The sequence below is a fragment of the Coregonus clupeaformis genome, chromosome 5, assembly GCF_020615455.1.
Source record: "Coregonus clupeaformis isolate EN_2021a chromosome 5, ASM2061545v1, whole genome shotgun sequence".
In the NCBI taxonomy this organism is placed as follows: domain Eukaryota; kingdom Metazoa; phylum Chordata; class Actinopteri; order Salmoniformes; family Salmonidae; genus Coregonus; species Coregonus clupeaformis.
Genome location: NC_059196.1, coordinates 10,547,514 through 10,571,453, shown reverse-complemented (window position 1 = coordinate 10,571,453; position 23,940 = coordinate 10,547,514). Strand labels below are relative to the sequence as shown.

Genomic DNA, 23,940 nt, shown 5'->3' with positions numbered 1-23,940 from the left:
GAAACAGCCTGTTACATTCTGAAATTGTTGCTGCTTGACTGCACTGAGCCACTGACATCCAGGGAAGAAGCAATTCCAGAAGGAATTATTAACTTTTTCAGTCACAATATGCTTTTACCTCATATAATGACTTCCATGACATTAATAAAATGAAGCCTGGTTTGTTCTAACGTAACTCTAATACGCTAGTATAAGCTTAAGAGCTCCTATCTGGCTATGGTTCAGCTAAACGTCAGCATTCAGCTAACAGCCAGCACGTTGATGTGAGGAGGATACAGAAATGTGTTTAGCTAGCTAGCTAGCTTTGTTTAGCTAGCTAACTAGCTAGCTAGCTAACGTTACCTAGCTGTGTAGCATATATTGTAATATGAATGATACTGTATAAAGTGACTGTACTTTTGTTCGTATGGGAGGGGTAAATGTTAATTATTGATATGCTAACGTTACTTGATCATGAAGAATGTTGTTTGTTAGATAGCTAGCTAACAGGAGTTTGCTGCGTATTTTCAGCTAATTTAATGTGTACAGACGAGTAAGTAAACCCTTTGTCTGCACATGCTTGTCAATTGTTGCATTATTGAAGTGTGTAATATGGTTTGGTTGTATTATTCAATAGTGTAATATGTTTTTGAAGAAAAGTTGCTTGGACTGTTAAATAGTTTGTGGTTACTGGCTAGTGCCTACTATCAATTTATTCTGCCGACCAAGAACGTCGCTTTGCCAGCCACAACGAAAGGTAAGGCAAGGATGTAATAAGAATTGAAAAGTGTAAATCATTTTCGCTACTCCGCTCCTCAGACTCTCCATCTCTCGTAGTGGGAATAGGGCCTATGACACAGCCACAGACATCAAACACACCCCTTAACAGCCAGGGGGGTGAACATTGACAACACACTGTTACATAACAAACAGAGGACCAGGTGATGTCCCAAGGTTAAGGCTGGTCGCACAGAAGACTTTCAGTATCCCTAATGGGTACATGTGCAAACATACACACTTACACCCACATGCAATCTCTCACTAAGAGTAGAACCACATAAAAATGCTGTCAACATTTAGGCTACACCAAACAGATGCATAGATAGAGGAAGGCACAAATATATCAAAAGATTCCCTTGTCGACTATGCAAATGAAACCTCAAACTCTACTGGTGGGAGGTGGGGTGTTTCACTGAGTATTGAACCAATCTTTCAAGCTGTCATCTGAAGGCAATAAAACTCTGTAGATAGGGACACAAGCATGCAACGTACTTTCCATGACTTCCTTCACTTTTACAGCCAACCACTTATTGCCCTGCTGCTGTAAAATAACACAGTGATCGTTAATAACACATACGTGTTCCGCATTTCGCCTACCTCCTCCAGGCGTCAGCTGTGCAGGTGAATCGGGCGTGGTCCTTGTGTGTGTCGACTCACAGGTGAACAGGGGGTCAGTGAGGTGGGGACGGGGGAAGTCTCTCTATCACAGCTCTGCTGCCTGGAACACAAGAGGAACAAATGGTAAGAAGTTAGAACCACTGTTCTCTGTTATTAGGTAACCGGTGAGACAACTACCAGTTGTTTAAAAGTTCAACGGGTGACATTTTGAGTGACACATCAGAGAGAACCCTAACAAAGGCTCCAGGTAGCCAGAGGAAAACTACACTGCCACAATTGAGAAGAACTAGGCCAAAAGAGAGAATCAAATAGCAAAACATTTATTTTGCTGCTTTACTTTAGTAGATTCATAAAGTTGAATTGTTAACCAGTAATAACATTCCAAGTAGGCTGACTGAGCTCTGATAGGGATGGAAGATGTGTGAGGAGGAGTTATGAGTGTGTACAGTCCGGCAGAGGGGTGTGTGTATGTGTGTGTGTGTAGCTGCTGTCAGTTCCAGGCTCATCAAGCTAGCAGTGAGTCTATTGTGTGTGAGGAGGAATGTGGATGCCAGGGGCTCTGTCTGTCTTACAAACACACACAAGGCCTACATCCAAACACTCAGTGGCACACGCCATAGTCTCCTAAATACACAAACTCGCCAGTTATCTCTACACCATTCATAAATTAGAACCCAAAATAGAGCAGGCAATTATGATCTTCTGACACTCCACAGATAAAACTCAGCTATAAAGCTGAGGTAGGCATTTCTCTACCTCTGTTAATGTACCTCTTTTCACGTAGTTTCGACACTATACATGTCAGATTTTATACTGAAGTCAAACAAAACTTTGATTGAATAGATAAATCCTCAGGCAGCATCCTCTGGCATTTCTCTACCTCTTTCTTTCTCCCTCTTAAGGCATCAACATGCTTCAGTTCGGCTGGCGCCTAGCCGAACCTAACGAGTGTGCTCGCATACTCCCTTAAAAGACCTTCGCTTAGAAAACCTGAAAAAAAGTGCCAATAGTAAGTACTGTTTGTCCATTTAGTCACGCAATTTTACATATAAGATGTTTGGTGCAGTATTTTTCAATGAAAGAATGTGCATGAAAATGAGTCGTCGCTCGTTGAATGACAACATAGACTTTATTGAATAATCCCTACTGTTGACCAATCACTGACGAAGGGGCGCAGACTTCGGCTACCGACTTCGGCTTGCCTCGAGAATTTTGTGTGTGTGCCCGAACAGCCCAAAAAACCCTTACCGAAGTCCAAAATGAACAAAATTGTTACAAAATGTAGCCATAATATATACACAAACTGTTCCGAATTGTTTCGGCTGGGAAGCATGCGGACGCATTTATTCCTTTCCTCTGTTTTTTCCTCTTTTCTTCCCATGTCTCTCTGTTGTCTGTATTTCTCTCACTCACCCTCTACCTTGTCCTTGATGACTATCCCTCTGTATCCTTGACTTCCCCCACCATGCCAATGCCCTGCCCCTCTGTACATACTGATTTCCTCTTCCTGTGCACCGGAATGTTCTCTTGAACAGCACGACAGCAGCAGGGTGAGCCAGGTCACTATTGCACTCAAAGTGCTAGCATGGGAGGTGGAGGTTGTCGGATTGGGAGGTCGGTGCATGGGAGGTCGGTGTGTGTGGTGTGTCGGTGGAGGTTGTCGGATTGGGGGCAAGCCGAGGGTAGGCTACAGAGTAGTGGGATGAGGAATAGGGTTGATGTAGGCTCAGTAAAAATGGATGTTGGGTTGCTCAGAACCGGAGTGAGCGATGTGAAAAGGTATGCATGAGGGTGGGGTGATCAAATATGGGTGAGGGCTGGGGGAGGACGGGGTGAGGGTGAGTTTTACGGTTGGGCAATGTCAACTTTTGTACTCATAAAACACTGTCGTATAACCATTGGCCAATCAAAAACATTACAATAATTGGGGGGGGGAAACAAAACCCTCTTATAACCACCATTAGGCTATTGCGTGAAATCACATTCTAGAACTGGACAAAAGATAATGTTGTTGAAATGGGAAGAGGCTACTTGAAGGCAAATCTTTTCAAATATTATTCCTGGTGGATGCAGCTTCAGTATGTAACAGGTGTGTGTCTGTGGCTGTGTAGCGTGCACATGGAGCAAAGAGGGATGGGCGTAAATGTTTTAGCTTAGACCCTATTTTAGATCTGAGGTTTTTATGTTGTGCCTGCCATCGGTTGAGACAACAAGCTCTTGAATACAGGGTGGGTGTCATGTTTTGGCTAATAAATGTACTAAAATGGGAATTACATTTAAATATGAACTTTCATATGATACCACAAAGATGGTTGGAGGTCCACACATCAGAGAATAGGAATATCTGTTGTTTTAAATTATACTGTCAATCCTTCATAGGAAACCTATTGAAATCATAGAAATATAGATCATAGAATATACATCACCATTTAAGTTAACGGTGGGTGGACCAGCGGCCATCTTTGTGGTAGTAATTATGTCTCTCTGCCTACAGTATGGAGGGGGTTACTGCTTTGAGAAGTACCAGACTAATCACATGAAAAGTGGGTAAAAGGTAATAGCTGAATTTCAAGGAGTAGATGGAAGCCCTTATCCACTGATACAGTGTCAGGTCTTTCATCATCCCTCTAAGGTTGGAAATGGGGGGAGGGGGTAATTTTCTGATCCTAGATCTGTGGTAAGGGGCACCACCACCATCTACCTTCAACATCTCAGGGTTGGTGAGGTTGGGGAATGCTGTGTTGTGTATGTACTGTATGCATACAACACGCCGTTCACCGCTGGATTGCTGTGCTGTTGGTTTCCATGGGAACCAGGGGCACACAGACAGAAAGAGTTATGATGGAGGCGTGAGGCGGTGACCTGAGCGATAAATAAAGATGTTCTATCGTCCACTCTGTAATATGTAAATCAATCACAAACATTTACTTTAATTGAATGGTGTACCAGCTAAATTGCAGTGGTCTGAAGTGATAGAAATAGAATTCATAGAATGGGGATTTACAGTTGAAGTTGGAAGTTTACATACACTTAGGTTGGAGTCATTAAACATCGTTTTTCAACCACTCCACAAATTTCTTGTTAACAAACTATAGTTTGGCAAGTCTTGTGCATGACACAAGTAATTTTTCCAACAATTGTTTACAGACAGATTATTTCACTTATAATTCACTGTATCACAATACCAGTGGGTCAGAAGTTTACATACACTAAGTTGACTGTGCCTTTAAATAGCTTGGAAAATTCCAGAAAATGATGTCATGCTTTAGAAGCTTCTGATAGGCTAATTTACATAATTTGAGTCAATTGGAGGTGTACCTGTGGATGTATTTCAAGGCCTACCTTCAAACTCAGTACCTCTTTTCTTGACATCATGGGAAAATCAAAAGAAATCAGCCAAGACCTCAGAAAATAAATTGTAGACCTCCACAATTCTGGTTCATCCTTGGGAGCAATTTCCAGACGCCTGAAGGTACCACGTTCATCTGTACAAACAATAATACGCAAGTATAAACACCATGGGACCACGCAGCCGTCATACCGCTCAGGAAGGAGACGCGTTCTGTCTCCTAGAGATGAATGTACTTTGGTGCGAAAAGTGCAAATCAATCCCAGAACAACAGCAAAGGACCTTGTGAAGATGCTGGAGGAAACAGGTACAAAGTATCAATATCCACAGTAAAACAAGTCCTATTTCGACATAACCTGAAAGGCCGCTCAGCAAGGAAGAAGCCACTGCTCCAAAACCGCCATTAAAATGCCAGACTACAGTTTGCAACTGCACATGGGGACAAAGATTGTACTTTTTGGAGAAATGTCCTCTGGTCTGATGAAACAAAAATAGAACTGATTGGCCATAATGACCATCGTTATGTTTGGAGGAAAAAGGGGGATGCTTGCAAGCCGAAGAACACCATCCCAACCGTCAAGCACGGGGGTGGCAGCATCATGCTGTGGGGGTTGCTGCAGGAGGGACTGGTGCACGTCACAAAATAGATGGCATCATGAGGAAGGAAAATGATGTGGATATATTGAAGCAACATCTCAAGACATCAGTCAGGAAGTTAAAGCTTGGTCGCAAATGGGTCTTCCAAATGGACAATGACCCCAAGCATACTTCCAAAGTTGTGGCAAAATGGCTTAGGGACAACAAAGTCAAGGTATTGGAGTGCCCATCACAAAGCCCTGACCTCAATCCTATAGAACATTTGTGGGCAGAACTGAAAAAGCGTGTGCGAGCAAGGAGGCCTACAAACCTGACTCAGTTACACCAGCTCTGTCAGGAGGAATGGGCCTAAATTCACCCAACTTATTGTGGGAAGCTTGTGGAAGGCTACCTGAAACGTTTGACCCAAGTTAAACAATTTAAAGGCAATGCTACCAAATACTAATTGAGTGTATGTAAACTGCTGAGCCACTGGGAATGTGATGAAATAAATAAAAGCTGAAATAAAAAAATTCTCTCTACTTTTATTCTGACATTTCACATTCTTAAAATAAAGTGGTGATCCTAACTGACCTAAGACAGGGAATTTTTACTAGGATTAAATGTCAGGAATTGTGAAAAACTGAGTTTAAATGTATTTGGCTGTGTATGTAAACTTCCGACTTCAACTGTATCTAACAAGCCAATTGAGTCTACATGCTGCGCTTTCCCCCAACTCCAATCAGAATAAACATCAGCCTGTTGGTTGCTCGTCTTTCTCACTTCGCCAACGTTTAATTCCGTAATTTTAATTCCATTTTGCATTGCATTAGTGAGCTCTCACTTCACTTGCTACACATGGAGCGTCTTCGACTCTGATTGGCTGACAAAAACAACAACACGTGAAGGCTACCGGTCTTCTGACAGAGAAAAATAGAAAATATTTTCTGAATGGACATTATGCACCGCTTTGGTGGAATTCTCCGCTCGGTCTAGTAGGGCCGGGAAGATACCAGTATTGTGAAAAATAAATAAATAATTAAAACACAAAGCAGACCTAACTCTTTCATCCTTAAAAACCCGCTGTATGTAAAATATTGTTTGCTGTAGCTTGGGAAATACATAAATGTGACTCTGGATGACAACATATTGATGTTTGTTTCCAACATTAGGGCTGTTTTCCTAAAGTTAAAACCGCTTTGTGTTTTGTTTCCTTGCCACGATACTTACGTGTATCGCGGTACTGGTATCGTCCCGGCCCTCCTGTCTGCATTCCTCTCTTGCTTTCTTTAACACATTTATTGAAACAAATAGACTATATAGCAAATAGGAAAAGTAAATTACTCTGAATGTCGCTTGTGTGTTGCCCTGCTGTGCGCTGTACAACTCCGTTCACAACAGTCAAGTTAAAACCAGCTAAACCATCGTCTGTCACATTACGATGCCATCACCATCAACGACGGCTGTCACTCATCGTCGATAGAATCTTAATATCGCCCAACCCTAGTGAGGTTGATTGCGCTGAGATGGGGGAGGGGGTCAGGCAACGCTAAATGCCCTGAGGGGGAGCCCCATTACTGTCTGACAACACAGTGCCAATCAATACTGTTCAATTCAGGTCCGCTTACCCCTTGACGCACAGCATAATAACACTCTCTTAGTAAAAGTGTGTGTGGGGGTGGGGAGAGACATTGTGCCTTGAGTGTGTCTCGACTAAACTACTGGAGAGTACAGTATCCAGAGCCAAGAGCCAGTCCTGAATATAGCCTGCAGAGTCAGCTTAGACCTCCTTCACTTCCAAAATAAAATAAAATGGAGAGTGAAAACTTTCCAGCCATGGCTAACATTTCAGCCCATAGAGTAGAGTCACTGGTAAGCCTATTAGGGTTTGAAATTGATAAATGCAACACCTAGGACTACCTACCTACCTTGGCCATGGGGCTTACAGGTATGTAGGATAACTGCCTAGCCTACATTCCATTATAATAAACACAAACAAATGAAGACACTCCATATAGCCTCCTATTCGTGCATGTTTAAATAGGACAGCAGCTGTATATTTAGTACTGGAGTCATTCTCTGTGGTTGCAGTGCCTGCCAGACAGAATGACCATCAAACAAAGAGAAAAGAAAGTCAAGCCCAGTGCAGAGGGAGAGAGATGTGTGTGTGTGTGTGTGTGTGTGTGTGTGTGTGTGTGTGTGTGGGTGTGGCGCTGGATCAATCAGGAAATCGAGTGCATATTATTGACTTATGAGTATGATGACTGGGCTTCTTGGTACCCGTGATCTGTGAAGTGGGCTGTAGCTATGTGTGCAAGAGTGTGTATGTATGAGTGTGAATGAGCGTGTGTACACCTGTCTGTGTGTACTGTGTAATATGAACGTGCGTGTGTGCCTTGCTGCATATGGCTGTACAGTAGGCTCAGAGAACAGTGATATGGTCAGCTATGTCCCTGCATGTTAGAGCTAGAGAGCGCTCAGTAATCATAATCCCATACAGCAGAGCAGGGTAATTAAACATCTCTCTCAGTACGCTGAACACAGTGTGACTGGGCCGGCCTGAATTAGAAACCAGACGCATTTGAAAGAGGACATGCAAATGGTACTTTACATATCATTAGTGGTTGATCCAGCGCTGCTCTGCTCCATGGTGAGCCAGAGAGGAGCATGAGCTGGCTTCTTTCCGCCCGCCTGTCACACACATTGTGTTGCCATTTAAATGGATTACTCCAAACTCCGACTGCAATCATTTTTTAGAAAGTTTGCCGTGTGTGAGTGCTACTGAAGTGCTACTAAAAAAGTTGTCTACATTTTTCTTCTTAAACCAGTTTGAAGAGGAGCCGTTCTAGTCAGCTAATGGGTTTGTCAATGCAACTGTAAGGTCGTTGTCACACGGCTCTGAGCTATAGTTCGAACCGTAGTTCAATTTAAAAAAATATATATATATATATTTAGTACATGATTCCATATGTGTTATTTCATAGTTTTGATGTCTTCACTATTATTCTACAATGTAGAAAATAGTAAAAATAAAGAAAAACCTTGGAATGAGTAGGTGTGTCCAAACTTTGACAGGTACTGTGTGTGTATATATATATATATATATATATATATATATATATATATACATATATATATATATACACACACAGTGGGGAAAAACAGTATTTAGTCAGCCACCAATTGTGCAAGTTCTCCCACTTAAAAAGATGAGAGAGGCCTGTAATTTTCATCATAGGTACACAAAATGAGGAAAAAAATTCCAGAAAATCACATTGTAGGATTTTTAATGAATTTATTTGCAAATTATGGTGGAAAATAAGTATTTGGTCAATAACAAAAGTTTCTCAATACTTTGTTATATACCCTTTGTTGGCAATGACACAGGTCAAACGTTTTCTGTAAGTCTTCACAAGGTTTTCACACACTGTTGCTGGTATTTTGGCCCATTCCTCCATGCAGATCTCCTCTAGAGCAGTGATGTTTTGGGGCTGTCGCTGGGCAACACGGACTTTCAACTCCCTCCAAAGATTTTCTATGGGGTTGAGATCTGGAGACTGGCTAGGCCACTCCAGGACCTTGAAATGCTTCTTACGAAGCCACTCCTTCGTTGCCCGGGCGGTGTGTTTGGGATCATTGTCATGCTGAAAGACCCAGCCACGTTTCATCTTCAATGCCCTTGCTGATGGAAGGAGGTTTTCACTCAAAATCACACGATACATGGCCCCATTCATTCTTTCCTTTACACGGATCAGTCGTCCTGGTCCCTTTGCAGAAAAAACAGCCCCAAAGCATGATGTTTCCACCCCCATGCTTCACAGTAGGTATGGTGTTCTTTGGATGCAACTCAGCATTCTTTGTCCTCCAAACACGACAAGTTCTATTTTGGTTTAATCTGACCATATGACATATGACATTCTCCCAATCCTCTTCTGGATCATCCAAATGCACTCTAGCAAACTTCAGACGGGCCTGGACATGTACTGGCTTAAGCTGGGGGACACGTCTGGCACTGCAGGATTTGAGTCCCTAGCGGCATAGTGTGTTACTGATGGTAGGCTTTGTTTCTTTGGTCCCAGCTCTCTGCAGGTCATTCACTAGGTCCCCCGTGTGGTTCTGGGATTTTTTGCTCACCGTTCTTGTGATCATTTTGACCCCCACGGGGTGAGATCTTGCGTGGAGCCCCAGATCGAGGGAGATTATCAGTGGTCTTGTATGTCTTCCATTTCCTAATAATTGCTCCCACAGTTGATTTCTTCAAACCAAGCTGCTTACCTATTGCAGATTCAGTCTTCCCAGCCTGGTGCAGGTCTACAATTTTGTTTCTGGTGTCCTTTGACAGCTCTTTGGTCTTGGCCATAGTGAAGTTTGGAGTGTGACTGTTTGAGGTTGTGGACAGGTGTCTTTTATACTGATAACAAGTTCAAACAGGTGCCATTAATACAGGTAACGAGTGGAGGACAGAGGAGCCTCTTAAAGAAGAAGTTACAGGTCTGTGAGAGCCAGAAATCTTGCTTGTTTGTAGGTGACCAAATACTTATTTTCCACCATAATTTGCAAATAAATTCATAAAAAATCCTACAATGTGATTTTCTCGAAAAAAAAATCTCTATTTGTCTGTCATAGTTGACGTGTAACTATGATGAACATTACAGGCCTCTCTCATCTTTTTAAGTGGGAGAACTTGCACAATTGGTGGCTGACTAAATACTTTTTTCCCCACTGTATGTATGTATGTATGTATGTATGTATGTATGTATGTATGTATATATATATATATATATATATATATATATATATATATATATATATATATATATATATATATATATACACACATACATACAGTGGGGAGAAGAAGTATTTGATACACTGCTGATTTTGCAGGTTTTCCTACTTACAAAGCATGTAGAGGTCTGTCATTTTTATCATAGGTACACTTCAACTGTGAGAGACGGAATCTAAAACAAAAATCCAGAAAATCACATTGTATGATTTTTCAGTAATTAATTTGCATTTTATTGCATGACATAAGTATTTGATACATCAGAAAAGCAGAACTTAATATTTGGTACAGAAACCTTTGTTTGCAATTACAGAGATCATACATTTCCTGTAGGTCTTGACCAGGTTTGCACACACTGCAGCAGGGATTTTGGCCCCCTCCTCCATACAGACCTTCTCCAGATCCTTCAGGTTTTGGGGCTGTCGCTGGGCAATACGGACTTTCAGCTCCCTCCAAATATTTTCTATTGGGTTCAGGTCTGGAGACTGGCTAGGCCACTCCAGGACCTTGAGATGCTTCTTACGGATCCACTCCTTAGTTGCCCTGGCTGTGTGTTTCGGGTCGTTGTCATGCTGGAAGACCCAGCCACGACCCATCTTCAATGCTCTTACTGAGGGAAGGAGGTTGTTGGCCAAGATCTCGCGACACATGGCCCAATCCATCCTCCCCTCAATATGGTGCAGTCGTCCTGTCCCCTTTGCAGAAAAGCATCCCCAAAGAATGATGTTTCCACCTCCATGCTTCACGGTTGGGATGGTGTTCTTGGGGTTATACTCATCCTTCTTCTTCCTCCAAACACAGCGAGTGGAGTTTAGACCAAAAAGCTCTATTTTTGTCTCATCAGACCACATGACCTTCTCCCATTCCTCCTCTGGATCATCCAGATGGTCATTGGCAGACTTCAGACGGGCCTGGACATGCACTGGCTTGAGCAGGGGGACCTTGCGTGCGCTGCAGGATTTTAATCCATGACGGCGTAGTGTGTTACTAATGGTTTTCTTTTGAGACTGTGGTCTCAGCTCTCTTCAGGTCATTGACCAGGTCCTGCCGTGTAGTTCTGGGCTGATCCCTCACCTTCCTCATGATCATTGATGCCCCACGAGGTGAGATCTTGCATGGAGCCCCAGACCGAGGGTGATTGACCGTCATCTTGAACTTCTTCCATTTTCGAATAATTGCGCCAACAGTTGTTGCCTTCTCACCAAGCTGCTTGCCGATTGTCCTGTAGCCCATCCCAGCCTTGTGCAGGTCTACAATTTTATCCCTGATGTCCTTACACAGCTCTCTGGTCTTGGCCATTGTGGAGAGGTTGGAGTCTGTTTGATTGAGTGTGTGGACAGGTGTCTTTTATACAGGTAATGAGTTCAAACAGGTGCAGTTAATACAGGTAATGAGTGGAGAACAGGAGGGCTTCTTAAAGAAAAACGAACAGGTCTGTGAGAGCCGGAATTCTTACTGGTTGGTAGGTGATCAAATACTTATGTCATGCAATAAAATGCAAATTAATTTCTTAAAAATCATACAATGTGAATTTCTGGATTTTTGTTTTAGATTCTGTCTCTCACAGTTGAAGTGTACCTATGATAAAAATTACAGACCTCTACATGCTTTGTAAGTAGGAAAACCTGCAAAATAGGCAGTGTATCAAATACTTGTTCTCCCCACTGTATATATATACACACACACACACACACACACACACTGTATATATACAGTACCTGTCAAAAGTTTGGACACACCTACTCATTCCAGGATTTTTCTTTATTTTTACTATTTTCTACATTGAACTCCGATTCGAACTATAGCTCAGAACCGTGTAAATAGATTTAAGATTCTTCAAAGTAGCCACCCTTTGCCTTGATGACAGCTTTGCACACTCTTGGCATTCTCTCAACCAACTTCACCTGGAATGCTTTTCCAACAGTCTTGAAGGAGTTCCCATATATGCTGAGCACTTGTTGGCTGCTTTTCCTTCACTCTGCGGTCCAACTCATCTCAAACCATCTCAGTTGGGTTGAGGTCGGGTGATTGTGGAGGCCAGGTCATCTGATGCAGCACTCCATCACTCTCCTTCTTGGTCAAAGAGCCCTTACACAACCTGGAGGTGTGTTGGGTCATTGTCCTGTTGAAAAACAAATGATAGTCCCACTAAGCGCAAACCAGATGGGATGTCGTACCGCTGCAAAATGCTGTGGTAGCCATGCTGATTAAGTGTGCCTCGAATTCTAAATAAATCACAGACAGTGTCACCAACAAAGCACCCCCACACCATAACACCTCCTCCTTAATGCTTCACAGTGGGAACCACACATGCGGAGATCATCCGTTCACCTACGGCACAACGCCTCTCCCCTATTTGACCTAGATAGTTTGTGTGTATGTATTGATATGTAGCCTACGTGTGCCTTTAAAAATGTTTTATGTAGTTCTGTCCTTGAGCAGTTCTTGTCTATTAATGTTCTGTATTATGTCATGTTTCATGTTTTGTGTGGACCCCAGGAAGAGTAGCTGCTATGGAGATCGTAATAAAATACCAAATATCAAAAATAATCTGCGTCTCACAAAGACACGGCGGTTGGAACCAAAAATCTCAAATTGTCAGTTATAAAGTTGTTGGTTCAAAGCACCTGCATATCCCTCTATAGAACCAGTGATAAGGAACACTGCCCTTTATCAGCAACAGAGAGACGGTGCTAGGCGTGTTAAAAGGCATTGTAGTGCATATAAAACAGTCTCTTTCTCTAATAGCACCTCCATCGAGCAGAGCAGCCGTCGCTATTAACCCCGAAAGTGTGCTGGGAACCCCTGCAGAGGGGTGGGCAGCCCCATTCATACTCAAACACGGGGAGGTGGGATTGCCACGCTTTCATCCTTCTCTTCCCCCTATTCCCGCTCTCTCCCTCTCCTCCCACCTCCCGGCTCTATTTGAATGGAAATAGGAGGGTTGATCGGATTTGCATGAGAGAACCCCTACCTCTGCTGGACGTCTCTCCAGTGTGTGACGCGTTGCGCTGCGCTGTCTCTCTGCCCACAGTATGGAGGGGGTTACTGCTTTGAGAAGTACCAAACTAATCACATGAAAAGTGGGTAAAAGGTAATAGCTGAATTTCAAGGAGTAGATGGAAGCCCTTATCCACTGATACAGTGTCAAGGTATTTAGTAATCTCTCTAAGGTTGAAATGGAGGGGGGGTAATTATCTGATCCTAGATCTGTGGTAAGGGGCACCGCCACCATCTACCTTCAACATCTCAGGGTTGGTGAGGTTGGGGAATGCTGTGTTGTAAATGTACTGTATGCATACAACACTCCGTTCACCGCTGGATTGCTGTGCTGTTGGTTTCCATGGGAACCAGGGGCACACAGACAGAAAGAGTTATGATGGAGGCGTGAGGCGGTGAGCATTCAGAACACACAACCTGAGCGATAAATAAAGATGTCCTATCGTCCATTCCGCAATATGTCAATCAATCACAAAGGTGTCCTTGTCACTACAGGCAGGGGAAGAGGGATCTAACGCGCATGCACACAGGCACACACACTGCAGAGGAAAAGTGGTTAGCCTCCCACTTGCACTCTCGCATCAGTATCACCTTTGTTCAAATCTCTAGGGGGAGAGAGGGGGAGTAAAATAGAGATAGGGTAAAGGAGCTAACAGAAAATGTATGACAGTGTAGAAAGGACAGAGAAACAGCGAAAACAAGAGAGGGGTAGGTCAGTATAACAGAAGAAGGAAAAATTAAAATAGCCAGAGAGAAAGAAAGTAGAAGACGTAGAAAGTTAGGAACCTAGTAGGACTACAGTCAGAGAAGAGCCAGTAAAGGAAACAGAGATTAATGGACAGTGAGAAAGCACGGGAACACAGAGCGGGAAATTGGTGTGTGTGAGGGAGAAAAAGAGAAGGGTTGCAGTTGAAGATGATGAGAGAGCAGAGCCTGACAGACCAAGAAATCAGTGATGAATCAGATCGGTCGAGAGGAGGGATTGACTCAGATTGAGGCTTCAGAGTGATGCATAATCACAAAGCTGCTGCTGCTCCTACAGAGGCCCAGCAGTCCATGACCCCGCCACCTCTCCTCTCTGATCTCTGAGATGTCCTCTGGCCCTCCATCTCTTTCTCCTCTACCTCTCTTTCCATCCATCATCTCTCACCCTCTTCTTCTCCACTTCTCTTATATCTTCTCTGTCCCTTGAATCTCTCCCTCTCCTATATTTCTCCTCTGTCCCTTGAATCCCTTCTCTCTCTCTTCTCCCAGCTGGCCTCTATCTCTCTGTGTGAGAAGGCTTCTTTAACAACCACATGCCCTGCTGCTTTAAAACAACGTGTTTCAAAATGCTCTACATTCTTCAAAGATGTGATGGTAATCGTACTCTTAAATACACATTCATCAGGTTTCAATATCTGTTTCTTGTGTCTGTCTCCCTAATATAATCTATTTATTTTTAAATATATTTTCCTTTATTATTTTCCCCTAACCTAATTGGAGTAAACTAATGGACAACAAACACTTAGGCTTCTACTTCCAGCGTATACATACTATATACATTTCTTACGGACACAGTATATTTTACAATAGTTATCTTTTGTTTGTTTTTAGTCCCATCCTTCGACTATCCTCAACCCCTCCCATCTATCTCTGAAGACCATACAGTTTTGATTTCTATTTGCCATATATTTTTCAACTGCTGTTGAAAAGAGTATTATATTATTGATCGATTGAGTATGACTTTTCAAATCACCCAGCAGTGGTATTTGCAGAGTTAGCTCCAGGTAAATGTTGCAATTCTTCAGCCAACCTTCGACCAAAAACAAGCTACATATGGACAGTACCAAAACAAATGATCGAATGATTCTGTCACTTCGCAGCAAAATCTGCAGAGCTGGGATGGTTGTATCCCCTATATATATATATATATAACATTCTATTAGTTGCAAGAATTTTGGATAATAATGTAAATTGAAAAAGTTTTGAATCCGGCGTTGTTTTGTGTATCAGTTCAGTGCCATGGAATCGGTACATTGAAAATCTCTCTCTCTATTTTGCAATCTACAGTGCATTCGGAAGGTATTCAGACCTCTTCCCTTTTTTACGTTACAGCCTTATTCTAAAATGGATTTAAAGAATAATAATCCTCATTAATCTACACACAATACCCCATATTGTTTTGCAAATGTATAAAAAAATAAAATAAAAAATACCTTATTTACTTAAGTATTCAGACCCTTTGCTATGAGACTCGAAATTGAGCTCAGGTGCATCCTGTTTCCATTGATCATCCTTGAGATGTTTCTACAACTTGATTGGAGTCCACCTATGGTAAATTCAATTGATTGCACATTATTTGTTAAGGCACACACTTGTCTATATAAGGTCCCACAGTTGACAGTGCATGTCAGAGCAACAACCAAGCCGTGAGGTCGAAGGAATTGTCCGTAGAGCTCCGAGACAGGATTGTGTCGAGGCACAGATCTGGGGAAGGGTACCAAAACATTTCTGCAGCATTGAAGGTCCCAAAGAACACAGTGGCCACCATCATTCTTAAATGGAAGAAGTTTGGAACCACCAAGACTCTTCCTAGAGCTGGCCGCCCGGCCAAACTGAGCAATCGGGAGAAAAGGGCCTTGGGGTCAGGGAGGTGACCAAGAACCGGATGGTCACTGACAGAGCTCCAGAGTTCCTCTGTGGAGATGGGAGAACCTTCCAGAAGGACAACCATCTCTGCAGCACTCCACCAAATCTGGCCGTTATGGTAGAGTGGCCAGACTGAAGCCACTCCTCAGTAAAAAGGCACATGACAGCCTGCTTGGAGTTTGCCAAAAGGCACCTAAAGGACTCTCAGACCATGAGAAACAACATTCTCTGGTCTGATGAAACCAAGATTGAACTCTTTGGCCTGAATGCGAAGCGTCATGTCTGGAAGAAACCTGGCACCATCCCTACAGTGAAGCATGGTGGTGGCAGCATCATGCTGTGTGGATGGTTTTCAGCGGCAGGGACTGGGAGACTAGTCAGGATCGAGGGAAAGATGAATGGAGCAAAACACAGAGAGATCCTTGATGAAAACCTGCTCCAGAACGCACAGGACCTCAGACTGGGGCCAACGTTCACCTTCCAACAGGACAACGAGTGGCTTCGAGACAAGTCTCTGAATGTCTTTGAGTGGCCCAGCCAGAGCCCAGACTTGAACCCATCAAACATCTCTGGAGAGACCTGAAAATAGCTGCGCAGCAACGCTCCCCATTCAACCTGACAGAGCTTGAGAGGATCTGCAGAGAAGAATGGGAGAAACTCCCCAAATACAGGTCTGCCAAGCTTGTAGCGTCATACCCAAGAAGACTCAAGACTGTAATCGCTGCCAAAGGTGCTTCAACAAAGTACTGAGTAAAGGCTCTGAATACGTATGTAAATGTGATATCAGTTTTTTATTTTTAAAACATTTGCAAATATTTCTAAAAACCTTTTTTCCTTTGTCATTATGGGTTATTGTGTGTAGATTGATAAGGGGGGGGGGGACGACGACGACAATTTAATCAATTTTAGAATAAGGCTGTAACGTAACAAAATGTAGAAAAAGTCAAGGGGTCTGAATACTTTCCGAATGCACGTGTCAAATTTTTGGTACTTAAATTAAACTGGTATACTTTTTTATTGATCACAATTTTCTTTAACCAATTTTGGTCTTTAATGCATGGCCAACAGACACGTTCCTTACTGTCTCCCCCTTCCACCTGCTTCTTCCATTTTTTAGGTAATGCTGCAATTAGTTGGTTGTAATTTTGGGTAGAGCAATATATTTTGTTAGCTGCATGTGTGACATAACTCCTATTTATTATATAATTTACAAAGATGATAATATTTGTTGTAATATTTGTTCTATCTTTTCTGGTGGATTAAACTGAAATTGCAACCAACTTTCTATAGCTTGTTTTAAAAATAGCGATATTTTGGAGATTATTTCATTTTCAAATAACCGAAAGTGAGAGGTTGTAATCTGAATAGAGGGGGAAAAAAGCTATTCAGCACTTTTATTTTCATGACTGATCAAAACTAATTTTCTCATGGCTCTCTTGTACCTCTGGAGCAAACATGGTGAGCTATATGTTTGAAACATCTAATCACAATTAAAATCACTGTATCGAATCATATAGAACCATGAGAATCGCAATACATATCGTATCTGCACCTAAGTATCGTGATATCGTATCGTGATGTCGCTGGCAATTCCACACATATTCTAGACACAGTTTTAAAGACAACAGGGCTATGCTAGTATACTGAGCAGGAGATAGGCCTAAATCCCACCGTGTCCCACACACAGTGCACACGGTTTCCAGAATAACGCATGTCTATTTTCCTGCGCCACACGTAACGAGTAAGTAGGAGTCAACATACAGGGCTGATTACCATCTACCTGCTGCTCGAGGAGCCAGCAGACAGGAAAGCACAATGATGGGCTAGTTAGACATAACAGTAGCCGACTAGCTTACTTAAGTAATGGTTGTGAAATAATGATCAAGCTTCTATGCCCCTGCGCTCCTGGCCTGAGGTAATGACGGGCCAGAGGGGTGCGTTAGACCCCCACAGCTGCTGCTGCTCCAATGGAGGCATGCGTCCCAGGGGAGAAAAGGGGGATAGTGCTGTGCCGCACGGATTAGCCCCTCAGCACATGTAGGCTACTCCCAGCCATCATGCATAGCTGACTACTAGGCCTAAAAAAAATCCATGGCAAAAATGTGGGGATTTATTTGTCTTTCTGGCAGGTGCCATTTTTTGACAAACTGTAGTCCACTCTCACTTAGCATGAGTAGGAGCAGTGGCTGCTGAGAACCCTTAAAGTGGACATTTCTGGTGTCACACTGCACTCTGCTCTGACTGAGTAGTGAGTACGGCCATCAAGTTTACATTAGGGACATGGGAGGAAGTGGAGGTCTTTTAGAGGCTCTTCCTGTAACCGTATCACCCTAGTGACAGGCTAATGAGGCTAAATGATGATGAGGCTTTAGGAGGAAAGGGTATCCTGCAGGGAGGAGGAGGACAGACCCCAACAAAGACATATAATTACATAGAATAGTCACAGTCAGTTGTTCCCCATGACATGGCCCCTTCTAACATGACGTCTATCTAGTCAGTGGCATCAGCGTTGTTTCTCAAGGGATCCAGAGAAAAAGTGGAAAGTGCAGGTTATAAAAACCTGGAGTTTCAGTTGAACCATCTAAAAGGGATGTTTAGTTTTCAAACAATTAGCCTATTAGCTTTAAAAATGAAATCTTTGAAACGTGCTGTTTGTCCAGCCTCAGAGCCAGACTGTAGGAGCGAGGCCATGCTGTCCTCCCAGCAGCACGGACCTGATCAGTGGGGTCAATCACAGATTCAAATGCCTCCATCGAAAAAACCCTGCAACACATCATCCAGCACATTTTAAACAGATTAAAACCCCACCACCAGTGGAACAGAGCCAAAAGGAGTTTAGAACTAAGAGCAGAATCTGGCAATCACAAAGTAAACAAAACAAACACTGCTTTCTGGAAACATAGATTGGATATTGGGCCAGTGAGAAAGAGGAATATTGTGGCTGACTATTGCTATATGGGTGGTGAGATGGGCACATAATCCATACCATAGACGTCAATGCATTAATACCTCAATGGCGATGCCTGGGAACATGATCCATACCTTAGACATCAATGCATTAATACCTCAATGGCGATGCCTGGGAACATGATCCATACCTTAGACATCAATGCATTAATACCTCAATGGCGATGCCTGGGAACATGATCCATACCTTAGACATCAATGCATTAATACCTCAATGGCGATGCCTGGGAACATGATCCATACCTTAGACATCAATGCATTAATACCTCAATGGCGATGCCTGGGAACATGATCCATACCTTAGACATCAATGCATTAATACCTCAATGGCGATGCCTGGGAACATGATCCATACCTTAGACATCAATGCATTAATACCTCAATGGCGATGCCTGGGAACATGATCCATACCTTAGACATCAATGCATTAATACCTCAATGGCGATGCCTGGGAACATGATCCATACCTTAGACATCAATGCATTAATACCTCAATGGCGATGCCTGGGAACATGATCCATACCTTAGACATCAATGCATTAATACCTCAATGGCGATGCCTGGGAACATGATCCATACCTTAGACATCAATGCATTAATACCTCAATGGCGATGCCTGGGAACATGATCCATACCTTAGACATCAATGCATTAATACCTCAATGGCGATGCCTGGGAACATGATCCATACCTTAGACATCAATGCATTAATACCTCAATGGCGATGCCTGGGAACATGATCCATACCTTAGACATCAATGCATTAATACCTCAATGGCGATGCCTGGGAACATGATCCATACCTTAGACATCAATGCATTAATACCTCAATGGCGATGCCTGGGAACATGATCCATACCTTAGACATCAATGCATTAATACCTCAATGGCGATGCCTGGGAACATGATCCATACCTTAGACATCAATGCATTAATACCTCAATGGCGATGCCTGGGAACATGATCCATACCTTAGACATCAATGCATTAATACCTCAATGGCGATGCCTGGGAACATGATCCATACCTTAGACATCAATGCATTAATACCTCAATGGCGATGCCTGGGAACATGATCCATACCTTAGACATCAATGCATTAATACCTCAATGGCGATGCCTGGGAACATGATCCATACCTTAGACATCAATGCATTAATACCTCAATGGCGATGCCTGGGAACATGATCCATACCTTAGACATCAATGCATTAATACCTCAATGGCGATGCCTGGGAACATGATCCATACCTTAGACATCAATGCATTAATACCTCAATGGCGATGCCTGGGAACATGATCCATACCTTAGACATCAATGGTCCATACATGCAGTCAGAAGGTAAACTCTGATGACTCGCATCTTTTAGGTTTCCCTCCACAATCAGTGATTTTCTATCACAGACACAAATAAACAGTTGGAAAAGATCTGTTGAATATTCAAAAAAGGCCAATAAATTGAATAACAAAATGCAGTGACAAGATTTTTGGTTTGTTGCCAGTTAAGTGTTTTTTGTTGTAAAACTGACTGACACAGAGCTCCCTTTCCCCCCCCAACTGGCTCATACTGATGCACCAACAAAAAGCCACACTATTAACAGGGTCAAGCGGCAGAGTGTGTGTCTGTTGGGGGGTTACAGTACAGCCAGACAAAGAGGGCTAGTGACACAGTTTCAGACAGTCTCTCCCTGTCTTGCCTCCTTTTCTCTCTCTCACTCTCCTCAATGGCGCCATTGAGAGTGGTGGCCGTTGGGGTCCTGTGAGGACTGAGTGTGCTCTCTGAGGAGTGAGCTTCACAGAACCCCCCCGTCCCGGATCGCTTTCCCTAGTCAGTCAGTCTGCCAGTCGGGCTGTCCTATGGAGGGTCTGAGCGCGCCATGAGGAGCCTTACCCTTTCAAAGCTACGCTGCATCTAGCAGTCATATGGCCTAGATAAGCCCAACAGGCAGTAGGGGACGGGAGATAGTGCTCAGATAGTGGTAATAATGCCCGACAGTTCTTCTGACGTCTGTGAAATTATGTATTCTTTTGAGGATTCCTCTGTGAAATGCTCTACTGTGCTGTACTGGAGAGCAGTGTGCTGTGAATGCCTGGACTTACTTGGAAAGCATTGGCCTACTGAGGCTGGAATACAGGTCAGACTGGGCTTGAGGTTATGGGGAGGCATCATGGGGCACCAACTGCTCAAATCAAAGCACATTTCACATCAATCCAGTGAAATAGAAGACGAGGGAGCGGTGGTGTACCTTTTAATTAACTTTTCACTGCCAGAGAAGAAGAATAAGAAGAGACAGGGTTACTGGCCTGGATGATAAAATCACAAGCACAAAATTCAGCTCATGGCTCACGCACAAGTACAATGCACAGCAAACTAGGTGGGTTACCGCAAAGATTTAGTTGTGTCAAGAACATTTTGTTTGTTCAACTGGTATGTCACGAAACAATTTGATAAGCTATAACTGGGTCACTGCGCAAAAAGGTTTCGGAACCACTGACTGCACTAGTCTTGTGGGTGTTTGGGGTGCGAGACTGAGGGGGCTGTACTTTTACTTTTTTAACAGTTCACTGTGGCAGTTGTGTGAGCAGCGTGTCGTCTGGGTTCACATAGCAGCAACTCAGGTGGACTCAGTCAAGGGTGCAAAACAGTCAGCCTGGTGGAATACATTAATATGCACATTGAGAGCCTGTGGTGAGGCAGGCGAACCCAGCCTGTCGCATGGCGCTTTGTCCCAGGGGAGAGGTGGTCAGCGAGTATGGTGCCTGTCACCCCAGCCGAGTGGTTCTAACCTGGTTCTCTTCGCACCACCACAGGGTGGGAGAGGAGTGCAGCGTAGAGCTGGAGGAAATTAAAAACATCATCACCACCCCCTCTTCCCTCCCAACTACTACTTCCTTGTAAGCGTTGTTTCTGGATATGTTCCCTCTTCATTTCCGTCAGCTAGCACACAAACCAACAGACTGAACCCCCCAAATCCTTTGCTCTGCCCTTCCCCTTCTTTCCCTTGAACCCTCATGCCTCCTCTCTCTCCTTTCCTGTGGTCGGTTCAGTATGTAGCTTATGGGATCAGCTGGTATTCAGCCTCAGGTCTCGGCTTGCCAGAATGGGGGGCGAGGAAGGGGGCTAAGCCACAGACAGGGTAGAGAGATTGAGATGAAGGGAGAGGACAGGCCAGAGACATGGGAAATAGTGGGAAGGGGAACCCGTGAAATATGATCCTCTACGTTTTCACAGTCAATCTCAAAACAGCTAAGAACATGTTGAATTGAATTGATTCAAAGGCTTTTGGCATCCCACTCAATCCCAAGCTACCTATTCAAGCCAGTACGCATACGCTGTCACTACACAAACGACTTGGCAGCCCCTGTTAACACCTCCACCCTGACCCAACAGAGGTGGAGACAATTGCAGTGCTCTGTGGCAGCTGGCAGCAGGCCACCACATCATGACCAAGCACAGAGGGTAATCACAGATAGAGATGAGAACATGAAAAAGCTGAGGTAAGCCCCTGCATTATTAATGCAGCAGTCAGACAACTGATGGGATGTGTGTGTGTGTGTGTTTCTGTCTGTGTCTGTCTGTGTCCTCCACCCCTACCACCGTGGGATCACCCCCATGTAAACATGTTCAAACAGACCAAGCTCTTGTCTCCAAACAAAGCCATCGGTTTGCTCTAACTGATGACAAAACAGGAAATACAACTCTAAAACACCAGTATACACACAAGAGCCTAAATGATTCCGGGAGTAAATAAGGCTATCAAATTCAACCACACAAGGTTAAATCTCCATGGTGGCGGTGGGAGAATACGTTCATTTCTGTCTGTGACACAGACAGGCACAAAAAAAGTTTTCCGCTCGCTTATAAGTGTGAGAAGCATTTGGCTAAAGCCTGCTCTTCTGATAGCCTCAAAGGGGAAGACGATCATTACTTGCGGCCTGACAAGCACGCCCAGGCAGAGTAGGGGGGTTGCAGTGGAGCGGTTCCTTTCAAAGCATCTGTGGCACTTGTAGTTTATGAGACTGGCGTGTCTCTTTATGTGTTGTGGAAACAGAGACACACTTTTACCCCCACACCCCTTACTATTCATTACCCTCTCTGTATCCCCCACACTCTCCCCTTTCCTCTCTATCCTTCACTCTGTCTCTCACTCCCTCTTCTTCACTCGCCGTCTCTCTTCCATCCCCTGCTTTCTTTACACCTCCTTGACTCTGATGTACAGACTCGGGCAGGAGAGAGGGAAAGAGTTGCCCAAGCGGTTTGCAGTTGGTGTGTCGCATTTAAATAGCAGCAGCTCACGACGCAAACATTTTAACCACACACATTCATGCATGTACACAGGAAAACCTGTGACGGCTGTAGTTGAATGCAATCAAAACTCACCCACTCACCACTTAAGTGCTGTGGTTAGCATCAAGTGTTTTATAAATGCAGACCTGGAGAACATTAGGAACAGGTGTCACATCTCAGACGGAGAGTGGTAAGAGTGGAGAACTCCCTCTCTCTCTCACACACACACACACACACACACACACACGCATACACACTAGGTCTTGAAGAGGTGACAGCTGCAGCAAAGGGGTAGTATACTAGAGAGAAAAGCCTCACTGGGAAAGAATGAAAGAAAATCCATATCTCCCTCTCCTTTTTCTCTCTCTCAAAGACATTTGCCAGTTTTTGTTTGTTCTCACGCCAGAAGCCAGGCACTCACAAAAGCAAATATTGACTGTTGGCAGACTGGGCCCAGCCTCTGTGCTGCTAGACCACATCACCTTGGACTCCAACTCAAAGGCTGGACCCAGTGTCCAAAGCCACAGTGCAACCACTCCAGCCTGTTACTCACGCTGTGTAGAACAAAAATCACTGCTATGGCAAGACAGCCCCAAATCTTTTTAGCTAAACTGAGTTCCATGTTTTTTAACAGAGACAGCCCTGGGTGAAAGCAGCAAGGTGACAATCCCAAAGAGCCTAATACCTTTTCAGTGCTTGCAGAGCTAGGGTTAGGGCAGTTGGGGGGTAGATCTGAAATTGGGCATCAGTTCCAGGTATGGTGAAGCTGCCACGGTGTAGAGACCCCAGATGGTAATAGGGTCTGTCTGGACAGTCCATCCCTGAGGTGCCCAGCACCAGGCCATCCGTCTGGCCAACAGAGCCATGCTGTGCCATGCCAGGCCAACCTGGACCAACAGACAGGACAATGACAGGGAGTGCAGGTCCAAATATGATTATAACTCCTCTCCAACTGAAGTTTACAAC

At 43.8% G+C, this 23,940-nt stretch overlaps 1 protein-coding gene across 1 annotated transcript in view; it reads right to left on the bottom strand.

Annotated features, from left to right (window-relative positions):
* Nucleotides 1–23,940, bottom strand: part of LOC121560503 (signal-induced proliferation-associated 1-like protein 3) — a 101,667-nt gene that overhangs the window by 54,762 nt on the left and 22,965 nt on the right. Inside the window, exon 2 of the mRNA XM_041873457.2 lies at nucleotides 1,357–1,477. The gene's annotated coding sequence lies outside the window, so the exon portion shown is untranslated. The remainder of the gene's footprint in view (nucleotides 1–1,356; nucleotides 1,478–23,940) is intronic.